Source organism: Chelon labrosus (genome assembly GCF_963514085.1).
Source record: "Chelon labrosus genome assembly, chromosome: 2".
In the NCBI taxonomy this organism is placed as follows: domain Eukaryota; kingdom Metazoa; phylum Chordata; class Actinopteri; order Mugiliformes; family Mugilidae; genus Chelon; species Chelon labrosus.
The window spans coordinates 29,144,576-29,157,985 of NC_140338.1; the positions used below are offsets into that span (position 1 = coordinate 29,144,576).

At 40.3% G+C, this 13,410-nt stretch overlaps 2 long non-coding RNA genes across 2 annotated transcripts; both read right to left on the reverse strand.

The window, feature by feature from the left end:
* Positions 1-6,946: 6,946 nt before the first annotated feature.
* On the reverse strand, positions 6,947-8,200 carry LOC311495280. The gene is made up of 4 exons (XR_014699315.1): positions 7,880-8,200; positions 7,693-7,781; positions 7,322-7,598; positions 6,947-7,199 (listed from the first exon to the last, which is right to left on the reverse strand). It is a non-coding gene; the product is annotated as an uncharacterized lncRNA (long non-coding RNA).
* Positions 8,201-8,578: 378 nt separating this feature from the next.
* Positions 8,579-9,163, reverse strand: LOC311495303. Its single transcript, XR_014699320.1, has 3 exons — positions 8,958-9,163; positions 8,729-8,862; positions 8,579-8,630 (listed from the first exon to the last, which is right to left on the reverse strand). It is a non-coding gene; the product is annotated as an uncharacterized lncRNA (long non-coding RNA).
* Between the last annotated feature and the right edge of the window lie 4,247 nt (positions 9,164-13,410).

A 13,410-nucleotide genomic window follows, 5' to 3' on the forward strand; every position in this document is an offset into this window, starting at 1 on the left:
TAACATTGTGATTATGACATCACAGTAGAGCCAGGTGAGAGCCGTTAAGCAATTAGAAATCATTAGCTAAGTTAGCTAATCAACCTGGTTAGCATGGTTAGCATTTTTAACATAACTGCTAGAAATCATCAGCTAAGTTAGCTAATCAACCTGGTTAGCATGGTTAGCATTGTTAGCATTTTTAACATAACTGCTAGAAAACATCAGCTAAGTTAGCTAATCAACCTGGTTAGCATTGTTAGCATAGTTAGCATTTTTAGCATAACTGCTAGAAATCATTAGCTCTGTTAGCTAATCAACCTGGTTAGCATACTTAGCATTTTTAGCATAACTGCTAGTTGCATTTTCATGCACTGGTAATTCCTTGGAATTGCATTTCTAGTTTACCTCTGAGGTTACTCTTTAGGAGCGTGTCCAGGGTGAAGACACCCATCAAAAGGGCTCGGATCATGGCTGTGGGTGTACTGGCAAATAATGCCGCCCTCCACGCATTCCGGTGAATGAGTACATTTGGAGCCAACTCAATCTGAAAATAAAAACAGATTTAATATCAGAAATGTCATTGGCAAAGGTTAAAAAAAGCAGGAAATAGCACTCAGCACATAGCACGCAGTGACCATACTAACTCTATTAGCACAATGCTACAGCTGGCTATTTCCACTAAAAATTAAAATGTATGCATACTCTAACCATCTCAGTGTTTCTCTCAGTCTCTCCAGCTGTTTCTCCTGCGTTGTGGGTCATCAGCTCCTTCAGTTCTGCTACCGCACTCCTTATCTGTGGCAGCTCTGAAAAGTACACAGCAGTTCAAGAATAGTTTAGTTTGTTTCAGCTGCTCAAATTTGTACAAAAACGTGTACATTCAAGACACTGCTGTTTCGTTAAAGTTAAAGGTGACATAGAATGGAAACTATTTTTGTCTTGGTTTTGATGAATTTGGAGAGGCTGTGCATAACCAAAGAGCTATCATGAACATGAGGCATGGTTGTGCCCTCCATCATATGAAAATCTTGAACTTAGAAACAGCCACTAAAAAATGGGCGAATTAGAACAAATTGAAGTTCAATTGGGGTTGCCAAAGAGGGTGCCATTTAGTCAAAAGGACCATTTCAATACCCAGCCTAAATATAAGGTTTTAATTGGGCTTGTGAAATTGCAATTGAGTTTATTTTTTATAAATCTAAGTTGAATATATACTATTTTAACATCAGAGAACACAGTACAATACTCGATTCATCCATTCTATGTCCTCTTTAAAACATGCAAATAGTTATGTAAAAGTAATGTAACATGCAAATAGTTATGTAAAAGTAATGTAACATGCAAATAGTAATGTAAAAGTTCACATCTCAGAATCAGAAACAGCTTTATTGGCCAGGTTCGCACAAACAAACAAGGATTTGACTTCGGTTAATCTTTGCTCTCAAACAAGATGCAATAAACAATTGACAAGAGGGTGAGAATAGTGCAATATCAGTATAGACTGAGGTCTGTGTGAAAACATTCTACAAACCTTGCTGAACATAAGCCCTCAAACCAGCCACCTCCTCTTGGAGAGCCATTATGGCTTCATCCTGTCTTGATTGTGCTGGCCTGTTCTGCACAACGTCCCAAAGCGCACGGTCCAACAGAGCTTTGCCAGCCTTCTCTGGAAACTGTAAATGAACGGAATACACGGCATTATGGCTCGTTACCATCATCACCAAAAAAACAAACAAACATTGGGTGTTTTATTTGAGGGATCATCATACACACAGACAATAGGCTTGAAAGCTGTGAAATTTGGCCAGAAAGCAGTCATAAATGCTTACCGGTACTACATGAAAAGTGAAACAGAGTTAAAAAATATGTTTGTAATATGTACAGTTAAACATTTAAAATTAACAGGGACATGTAGTCTACCTTTGTACAACCTTGAAGGGATATTTCACCAAATGGGGAATTATCCTCATTTTCCACCTCCCCTCGAGCAAAACAATTGATATTTACCTTTTTAACGTTCAGGAAGGAAGAAAATGAGCTTCACTCCCCAAATGGTGGAATATCCCATTAAAAAGGCTGGTACAGTTGTATCAGTGAGTGTCATACGCCTGAATTCTCCTTTACTAAACAAGGTACAGTCATCAGTAAACATTACCTTTGGTCTTTGTATAGTAACTTCAACATCTGTAAGTTGCGCATACTTGGGGTTGGGCTTTGGGCGTCTCGGCCCCAGGTCTTGTTCTTCCCCCAGGTCTTGTTCCACTCCCGGTGTAACCACAAATGTTTGGAGTGTTGACTCCCTCTCTAAAGTGTAAAAGAAAAAAAAGGCAGTGTCTTTTTCTGTTAGAACTACTTCTTTCTGCCACATATCAACTAATATAATGTCTAAACTTGCAGACAGAACAAACTACCGTTACTAGTTAAGCCTTCATTAAAACTTCACAACGTTTGGCGAATTAATATACAAGTGCGAAAAAGTAACGCTAGACTAGAAACGAAAACGGACTGACTGTGGTGTGAAAAAGTTAACTACATATGCAAGGCTGCGTCGTCCATATGACCTAATGTCTTGACAATATCGTTTTCCCCATAGACATAATAAAGAGTAGACGCCGCATCGACCGCTACTGCCTATTGGCGCTGACGAGCCGTGGGGCTGCCGTCTTGGACCGGTCACCCGCTCCACTCAGTGTAATCTGTTTAGCAGGCGCAGTGAAGTGTCAGCGCATTTAATCAATCATAACTCGCTGAATACTTAACTGATTTTCACGCGTTTTTTTTTTTTTTTTGCTGCAAACGTCATACATGTAGCTATAAGCCTATTCACAAAGTACAACCAATAATAATTTTCAATCTTACTTGTGAAAAGTAATCCCCCGAGCCCTGTTATAAATAGTCCCCCGATTTTTACAGAAATACGCTGCACAGTGCTCAGGCATGTTGTTGCTTTGGTGGTTGCTAGGTTTACGCGTTGGTAGGATGCCCGGTTCAAGATGGCGGCCGCATTTCTCGTGCCCCAGCAGCCAATGCGGCGTCTACTCTTTATTATGTCTATGGTTTTCCCTACTGGTTTTCCGTTTGAACTCCAGTTAAAAGATGGCGCCGCTGTTTTTTTATTTTTTTTTATTCTTTATTTTTTTTTAATGGCGCCGCTGTGTACTTTCCTGCCAGCACTGGTTCATGACGTCAGCCGCTCCATCGCAAAACGTCTGCAGCTTAGGCTAACCGTTAACGTTCACTTAACCAGAACCTAGCATCAACTGTCCTTGCAAATCATAACGTTATCGTGTCTATCAATATACACGCCAGAGGCCAATATACTGCCATATATACGGCCGGGATAGTTAAATTGGTATATAATCTCACTGTCATTTCAAGTCAATGTTCATTAATTGTCAATCACTTTCTTAGTGAATTTATTTTTACAGAAAGTAACGTTAGCCAAGGTTAGCTATTGATATTAGCTGCTAACTGTAAAATTAACTTCAGGTTCCATCTATGGCATTGTTTCATGAACTGTTTCAAATGTTATATGAAAGCAATCCAGCATACAATACAGATCAGAAATCTGCTATCTTTACGACCTTCGCATCAAAGACTGGCCAGCCTGCCTTGGGCCGCCTTCCTCCCCTCCACTCCACCACATACACACTGTCACCATCCATTCCGTTGACATAGTCTTCTTCGTCGAAGTTTCTAATACATTCTGTGGGCAAAATTGAGGTTTTGCCCTCATCTTCCCCTCCAATCCACCTTACTAACGCATACATATTTAGCGATTAACTGTTTTCCGACTCTCAGCGAATATGACCGTCTGACGGAGCTGCTAGTAATTTTAAGATGCGTTCGTTAGTTGGTCAGGTCGCGCGCTGTGTCTAGTGAAAAAGGCGCGACCTGACGTATTCCAAAATAATTGGCCTACTCTGACAACCATTCCACTCCTCAAAAAAAAAGAAAAAAAAAGACAACCAGTAACCATTTTGTCACCCCCTGTAACCCCCCACCCCCATCAATGTCTATGCAAATAAGTCTATTCAGTGAATATATTCAGCACATAGACTTTCATATAAGATATCCACATATATGTTACAGTGCTGGGTTCAACATATACTTGCATATATACATACTTGTACTATATATGTATTCAATATATTGTAGCCATCTATTTAAACACAAGTTGGATGCAGCTGCATGTAAATATATTTTTTCCCTTGATTTTTCCTGTATGGGTGGTTTGGGCTTTACAGGGTTAAAAGAAACGTACGTATGTCTCATTCATGGGGTTACTGTGGCAACGGCAAGGCGGCACAATGTGGAGAGACACTTCCATTTAGTACCGTTTAGTACGTGTCATGCTAGCTTCCATGCTAACTTCTAGCTCCACACCTGGAAGCGCACTAAGGGCGGAAAAAGGCCGTCTTTATACACGAGGCCGGGTAAAGAAGTCAAACGATGTAAATGAAGCTTCATTTAGCGAAACGGATGTTTTTAGAGAAACACTATGGCGACATTAAACACAAATATAGAACTATAATGTGAAAAATATTTAGTTCTAAAGTGTAACAGATGTATTATTTGTTAAAATGCCTCAGATTTGTACAAATGTGATATGATTAATTTAAATATGTGAAAGAAGTTATATTTAATTATTACTGTTTGTCCAGACATGGGACAAAGTTCATGATTTGTTCAAAAATGTCACAAAGGAGACATTTCAGTAATACTAATTATTGTAATTAAAAAACTTTTTATATTTATACTAATAATTATTATAAAAATACTAATAAAATGAACAAAAATAAAACAGCTGACAGGTTTTCCCTCACAATCGACAATTCCTTAATTTCCCCCTCCCCCCAGGTTAAGAGTCTGGGTGTCATCCTGACAGCTCACAGTCACATCAATAACGTTACCCAGTCTGCATATTTCCACCTAGGCAATATAAATCGTCTCTGCCCCCTCTCAGCCCCCATACCACTTCCATCCTTGTTCACAGCCTTGTCACCTCTCTCCTTTTCGGCCTCCCCCACAAATCCCTCCATAAGCTTCAAATGGTCCAGAATTCAGCCGCTTGCATCATTACCAAAACCCCCTCATTTCACCACATTACCCCCGTGCTTCAGCATCTCCACTGGCTCCCAGTCAAATTCCGCATCGACTTCAAGATTCTTCTCCACACCTTCAAGGCCATTCATAACCTCGCCCCTCCTTATCTCTCGGATCTCCTCCATATTGTCACCCCCTCCCGCTCCTTCAGATCCTCCTCCTCTATCCACCTCTCTGTCCCCTCGGCCCGCCTCAGTACCATGGGGAGCAGAGCCTTCAGTTGCTCTGCTCCCCAACTCTGGAACTCACTCCCACCGGACATCCGAAACATTGACTCTTTCCCTCTCTTTAAATCCAGACTCAAAACCCACCTGTTCCAGAAAGCTTATCCGTGATTGCACTGTTCCTCTTTTTTTTTTTCTTGTTTTGTGTCTTTGTTTTTGTACAGTGTCCTTGTGAGTCTTGAAAGGCACTTATAAATAAAATGTATTATTTTAAACAGTGCTGCAAATGTGCTCATTCATACAGAGTGCAGTCAAGACAGATGAGTCAGAGAGATGTGATGGGGTTAGCACTCTGGACTCAGAATCCAGCCATCTGAGTTCAAATCTCAATGTGACCTTAATTAAGCTCAATTTTCTTCTTCCACCAAGATGACCCTATCTAATTAGTCCTCCTAATCAATATTTTTATTTGGTCTTCTCAGGTGTGGCTGATTAAGATGATTAAGCACAAGCCAAAGACTTGCACAGCCAATGGAGGAACAGAGGGGCGTAACAATTCAAATTCAGAAAAATGTATTTGTCCCCAGGGGGCAATTTAAGGCACATGTGAGCAGCATGACTTGCTACACAAGACACAAAAAAAATTAACAATTCACAGTATATACAAAAACTATATTTGAACCTTTTGTAGCCATCCATAGAGGATGTAAACAAGGATAATGTAATAAAGCAATAACTCCTTTGGTTGACACATAAATACCAAGTACATTTAACTAAGTGTTAGTCATTAAAGATTTATGTTGCATGTATAGCACATGATTATATAAGAAGCTGTAAAAATGAGGACTGAACATGTCTGGTGTGTAATAATTGAAAAAGACGATGAATTAGAAGAGAGATTTTGGAGTGTAAATGTGGTATATAGAAAAATAAAATAAGTTGTGTTAAAAGCAAAACAAAAAGACAAAAAAAGCAGAAAATTAAGAGTCACAAATTTTTCTTACAAATGTAGATGAAAATAGAAATTCTGACAAAATCGTAGTTTGTCCATGTTTGACAAAGTTTGGCAGCTTGTTTCCAGAGGTTTCCTTCCATTGTTCATAGTCAGGATGGCCGAATTAATTATTCAGTTTCACCATTTCATGTGAAAATTACCTTATCAATTAAACCGTGATCGAAAATATACTCATATTATAATCCTATTTTCCATGAATTTTGAAGTTTGTATGTTTAACACTAAACAAAATTAATTCAAGTATAACCAAACGTTTTCTTTTGTTTTTTCTTTATGTTCTTTTATTGTTCTTCTTCTTTCTTATGTTTCTCTTGTTTCCTGCACACATCTTTGCCTCTCCTCTCTTCTCCTGTAACAAGAGAATTCAGTAATGAATTCACTGAAATCACCTAAAATCAAATATTGATCAGAGTGGAAAACAAACATATGTTTACTTCACAGTGCAGGTGGTCACATCTCCTTTGCTCTTTCTTCTTATTCTGCCTTTTCTTCTTCTTCTCTCCTCATTGTTTCTCCATTCTAAAAGATGGGCCAAAAACAGAACATAATTAACTTTCTTAAGAATTATTCTCAGGATTTCTTTTTATACATCAAATGTATAAGATATTTACCATTATTAATGAGAGGATTTCCTTTCATATTTTCCCTTGTGACCTCCTTTTCGTCTTTTTGCTCCATTTCTTCTTTTTTCCATGTTTCTCTTGATTCGTCCTCACATCATTGTCTCTTCTTGATTTCACAGCCAGCCTTACTTTTCCCATAATTTCTTCTCCTCTTTGATACAGAAAGATGGTGATTGTCAATGAATATTCATGTCCTTTTGCTGTTGATGTTTTTCTTCCACTTCTTCTGCTTACTATTGTCTTGTTTTCATCTCCTTTCTTTTAATTTCTTCTTCTTTCTTGAGTTTTCTCCTCGCATCATTTCTTTTTCTAAAAGAAAATGGGGAAAAATGAAGGTAAACACACTTATTTCTAAAAGATAAAATGGTAGAAAAAAACAATGATGGAGACAGTTAGGAATCATGTTATTCTGAAATAGAGTATATGTTTACTTCACAGAGTCTTCTTGTTTGTTATGTCTTCTCTCATCGTCACATCATTGTTTCTAACTCTCTCCTCTTCTCAGTCATAAGGTGATGTTAAGAGTTCATACTATGACATCAGCTCAGCATGTCCATCCACCAGCCGTGATCGTATAGAGGTTAGTACTCTGCGTTGTGGCCGCAGCAACCCCGGTTTGAATCCGGGTCACGGCAAATACAGCTCAAGTGCAAGAGTCTTCTTCTGTTATTGTTCCTCTTTCTTACTTTTATCTTCTCTTCTCTTCTCCTGTTTAAAACAGAACAATAACAGAAACAATGGAATTCATTCATTCAAACCATGTATAAAAGGTCTGTGTGTATAGGTTATCACCATGTTTTACCATAGTGTTCATCCAGAACACATCCTCACTGGCTCCTTCTTCTTCTTATTCTGTCCTTTTTCTTTCTCACATTATGGTCTCTCTTATTTCTAAAAGGAAATATGTCAGAAAAAAAGTAATAATGATGGAAACAGTTATTGAAGGGAATACAGTATATGTTTACTTCTGAAATACAGAATATGTTTACTTCACAGTGCAGGTGGTGACCTAGTATATACAGTCAATGGTGGTCACACGTCCTTGGCTCCTTCTTCTTCTTTGTTTTGTCTTCTCTCATCCTCACATCATTGTTTCTAACTCTCTCCTCTTCTTGACTTCTCTCTCCTTCTCAGTCATAAGGTTGATGTTCAGAGGTCATACTATGACATCAGCTCAGCATGTCCATCCACCAGCCGTGATCGTATAGAGGTTAGTACTCTGCGTTGTGGCCGCAGCAACCCCGGTTCGAATCCGGGTCACGGCAAGTACAGCTGAAGCTGACGAAAGTTCTTCTGTTATTGTTCCTCTTTCTTACTTTTATCTTCTCTTCTCTTCTCCTGTTTGAAACAAAAAATGGCAAAAGAAACAATGGAATTCATTCATTCAAACCACGTGTGAAAAGTCTATGTGTATAGGTTATCACCATGTTTTACCATAGTGTTCCAGAACACATCCTCACTGGCTCCTCCTCCTTCTTATTCTGTCTTGTTTCTTTCTCACATTATGGTCTCTCTTATTTCTAAAAGAAAATACATCAGAAAAAAAGTAATAATGATGGAAACAGTTATTGAACCCATTGGAATCATGTTAAAACAAATAAGAATTATAATAAATTCTGAAATACAGTATATGTTTACTTCACAGTGCAGGTGGTCACACGTCCTTGGCTCCTTCTTCTTCTTCTTCTTCTTTGTTTTGTCTTCTCTCCTCGTGTCATTGTTTCTAAATGTCTCCTCTTTCTAAAAGACAAAAGGCAAATAACAGGATGCAATTCAATTTCTTCTGCAACAGAAAAACAGCTGATTATTCTCACAAAATGAATGTACAGGCTGTTTACCAGTTTTACAGAGAAGCTTTTGGTGCATGGCCTTTCCCTTCATATTTCCCTTCTGATCTCATCTTCTTTTTCTCTTCTTCTCAGTCATAAGGTTGATGTTCAGAGGTCATGCTATGACATCAGCTCAGCGACCTCTTTGAAACAGAAAAATGGCCAAAGAAAAATTAATTCATTGAAATCATGTGTAAAAGAATGTACGTATGTCTGGTAGGTTATCAACATGTTTTACCATTGCGTTCATCCAGAACACATCTTCACTGGCTCCTTCTTATTCCTGTTCTTTCTTGTTTCTTCATTTCTTGTTTCTTTCTCACATCATGGCCTCTGCTCCTTCTAAAAGAAAAATGCCCCCCCCCCCAAAAAAATATGGACCCATTTCAGTCATTTTAGAATAAAATAAATAAAAATGAAGATAAAATCTGAAATACAATATATGTTTACTTCACAGTGCAGGTGGCCACGTGTACTTGGCATCTTCTTCTTCTTCTTCTTCTTTGTTTTGTCTTCTGTCCTCACGTCATTGTTTCTAAATTTCTCCTCTTTCTAAAAGATTAAAAGCAAATTACGGGATACAATTCAATTTCTTCTGCCACAGAAAAAACAGAAAAACAACTGATTATTCTCAGGATGTTTTTACAAAACAAAACTTAAGTATACTATTTTTAATGAGAGGGGCTGCAGAGCATTACGTTTCCTTTCAAAATTTCTGCTCTGATCTCTTTCTCTTTTTTTCTTTTGTCGAAGAAAACAATGTTAAAATAACGACTGATAAAATTAAGAAATAAATATGTACTTCATAATGCAGGTGGTCTGGTATCCTCCAGTCGTTCTTCTCTTCTCTTCTCTTCAAAAGACAAATGTCAAATCATTTCAGAATAACAGAAAAGTGACTGAATATCCAAAAGAATTACCATAACACCATCAAGTGAAATTACCAGCCAGAGAAGCTGTGGTGACGTTTTCCTCTCATCGTGTCTCGTTGAATGTCTTCTTCTGTCTCTTGAGGAAGGAGGAAACTGTCAAGAGCGCAACTAAAATACAGCAAATAGCTTCAGAACAACAAGATAAATGTTTGATTATTCAGAGGAATTCTTACAACGGCATAAAATAAGAAAATATTTACCGTTTTTAAAGTGAGAGGTTGCAGTTGATGGCGTTTTTCTCTCTCTGCAAAAGGCAGAAAGGGAATAATAACAGTTAAAACCCTCCAGATGTTTTCCATAATTTGGGGGACTAACTTCTCACATGCATCATATTGTATTGACTTGTAGTTACAGGAATAGACTGCTTACTGTGTTTCTTTGCACGTTTGCAGAATCCTTGTAGCTCTCTCTCATCTTCCCAGACACACAGGCCAGCACCAAGAAATAAATGTTGGTAACAGGATGCACCAAAAAACGCTGACCTGTGTGTCGAGCAAACTATTTACAAATGTACAAAAATATCCCCTCGGTCAATCAAAGTCTTCCACATGAGTCTCTGTGAAATATCCAGGGGGGTTGACAGTCTTGGACCACAGGCCAGCACCAAGAAATAAATGTTGGTAACAGGATGCACCAAAAAACGCTGACCTGTGTCTCGAACAAACTATTTACAAATGTACAAAAATATCCCCTCGGTCAATCAAAGTCTTCCACGTCAGTCTCTGTCTCACAGACATCCAGGGGGTTTGACAGTCTTAGAGCGCAGCCCAGCTCCAAGAAATAAATATTGGTAACAGGATGCACCAAAAAACGCTGACCTGTGCTCGTATGGATGTCAAAAAAAGAAATTAGTAAATCAAAATTCGTGGCAGTCAAATAGAAATCCTGCAAGTTCCACACAAGAAGCTTGACGTTCTCCTGAGAGGATTCAAACATGCGTCTCATCAAACTCAGAAACGCTTTCTTGGTGCAGAAGGGCTGCTGCTGATGATGATGATGCTGCTGTCTTCCTCTCGCTGCTTTCTCTTTCTCTTTGCCAGCTGGGCTGAACTGTTCGTGAACTGACAGAGGGCAGACATGAGGAGCTGGCCCTCTGCATCGTAGTCAGTGATTCTCCACCGGTTTGTCAGTTCGGTGTCTTTGGGCCAGTAAACAGGGGAGATGACCCTCGTAAATGTGCACCCATCACTGGACTCCAAAGTGCGGACACAGTTCCTACGGTCCCCCTTCAGCACTTCCATATTGGCCCTCTCGGGAATAACTGGAGTGAATATGGTTCGGGTGGGAGAGCCTGCAGGTGGCACCAGCATGCCCGGTGGTGTGCGGGTGAAGGGAGATGGCCTGGCGTTCTCCCAGTTGTCTGGCTCCATCTCCTCATCGAAAGGTGAAGACATATGGAGAAAGTGTAGAAAATCTTCGCTCTCGATCACAGGGAAGTCTTTGGAGCCCGTGAGCAGACTGTGGTAGAGGCTGAGGACCGACATGCGCACAGATGCAAAGTTCTCGGTGGTCAGAGGACGGTTTCTCATGTTGGTGAGGACCATTTGCAGGATGTCTCCTGGCCTTGTCAGATGAGCTAAAGGGAGACAAAGACATTAGTCACGTTAATTGTGACACAAGGGTTCAAAGGTCAAGATGGCTGCACAGTCTTAACTGTGAATCACTATTCTTCACAACTTTATTTAAGATCATTTATATGACTGAAACACGGGAAACAGTCATGTGAAATCTTCTTTACATTGTAAAAGTTAACTTGTCTTTTTTAACTGAGCATGTTGTAGATAAGTTCACTGTAGAATATGTCTATTAGAGATTTAGTGCATTAGATCTGTGCTGAGATTAATGTCTAATATAACTATGTAAGTAGAAGCACATTGGATATTAATTGATAAATTAATGCAAGCCATCATGTCTATCTGACTCAGGAGCACTTTGCCAGTAAAAGACTAATGGATTTTAATTTTAATATGACTTTAAACCCACTTGTCAGTTCATCAGGTACACTAGTAAACACAAATGTATTGTTATGCAACAGTCCTGCATTATTTCCCCCTTTGAATAACAATATGAACTGGCAAGTGAGCGTACCACAGCGCGCACAGTTCTGAATGAGCTGCTATCCAGCGCATCCACTATGCGTAAAGGCACGCCTGTCGCACAATATAATTGGTTTACGCACATGAGACAGACTGTTACGCTCACGTTGAAACGTTATATGCGAGGTCGCTGTGCTTCAAACTATCCACATAATGCGCTTTAAACTTTCTTGTTCATCAGGAACTGAAACACCAGATAATGATCACAGGTGGAATACAGGATTTGATTTTTTTTTTAACAGACTTAACAGACAGCAGACTTTCAACATCTTTCCACACACTTTTCATCAGCCGATGAAGCAGTGGACTACTACAACAGCCATCTGAGCAGCCTCCTGGACCTCCATGCCCCTGTTAAAACCAGAACAGTCACCTTCACCCGCTCAGCTCCCTGGTTCACAGATGGGCTTCGTAAGATGAAGGCAGCAGGGCGAGTCTTTGAGCGGCGCTTCAAAGCCTCTGGCCTCACTGTCCACAAACAAATGTACCGGGAGCAACAGCAAAAATATGCTCAGTCCCTCAAAGATGCAAGGTCACAGTTTTACTCCAATGCCATCAGAAACAGTCCAGGAAATTCCAAGCAGCTTTTTTCCACTGTAAATCACCTTCTCAAACCACTACACCCCCCCCCCCCCCACCTTCTGGACCACCTCAAACATAATAACCTTTTTGAAAAATTCCAGTCCGGTTTCCGCTCCGCTCACAGCACAGAGACTGCCCTCGTCAGAGTCACAAACGACCTCCTCATGTCATCTGATGGTGGCTCTCCCTCCCTCCTCATCCTCCTGGATCTTTCTGCTGCTTTTGACACTGTCGACCATGGCATTCTTTTAAACCGGCTCCACCTCACCACTGGACTCAATGACACTGCTCTCAGTTGGTTCAAGTCATACCTCACAAACCAGACAGAATACATCTCCCTGGGTCACTCCAAATCACATCCACACACAGTCACCTGCGGTGTCCCCCAGTTCCTTGGCCCCATCCTCTTCATCCTCTACCTCACCCCCCTTGGCCAAATCATCAGCCGTCACAAAATTTCATTCCACTGCTATGCTGATGACACACAGCTTTATGTAAATGCCACAGCTGCAACCCCATCCTCACTGTCATCCCCATCAAAACTCACCTCCTGTCTGGAAGAGATAAAGTCATGGATGGAGCACAATTTCCTCCAACTAAACAGCTCCAAAACCGAAGCCATACTGATTGGCACCCCTCACCAGACCAAATCATCATCCATAACCAGCATCACCTTCTCTGGCTCCAACATCCCCCTTTCATCAACAGTCACTAATCTTGGTGTAAAAATGGACTCTCCACTCACGTTTGAAGCCCATATAAATCACCTCTGCAAGACTTCCTTCTACCACCTCCGTAACATTTCCAAACTCCGCCCCATTCTCTCCCTCTCAGATGCTGAAAAGCTGGTTCATGCCTTTGTCTCCTCCAGACTGGACTACTGTAACGCACTTCTCATCGGGATTCCTAGCAAGAGTCTGCAGAGGCTTCAGTACATCCAAAACTCTGCAGCTAGGATCCTGATGAGAGTGCGGAAACATGAGCACATTACCCCCATTCTCCACTCACTCCACTGGCTTCCCGTCTCCACCAGGATTGTCTGTGGAATGCCCTCCCTGACACCTTGAGGGCACCACAATCC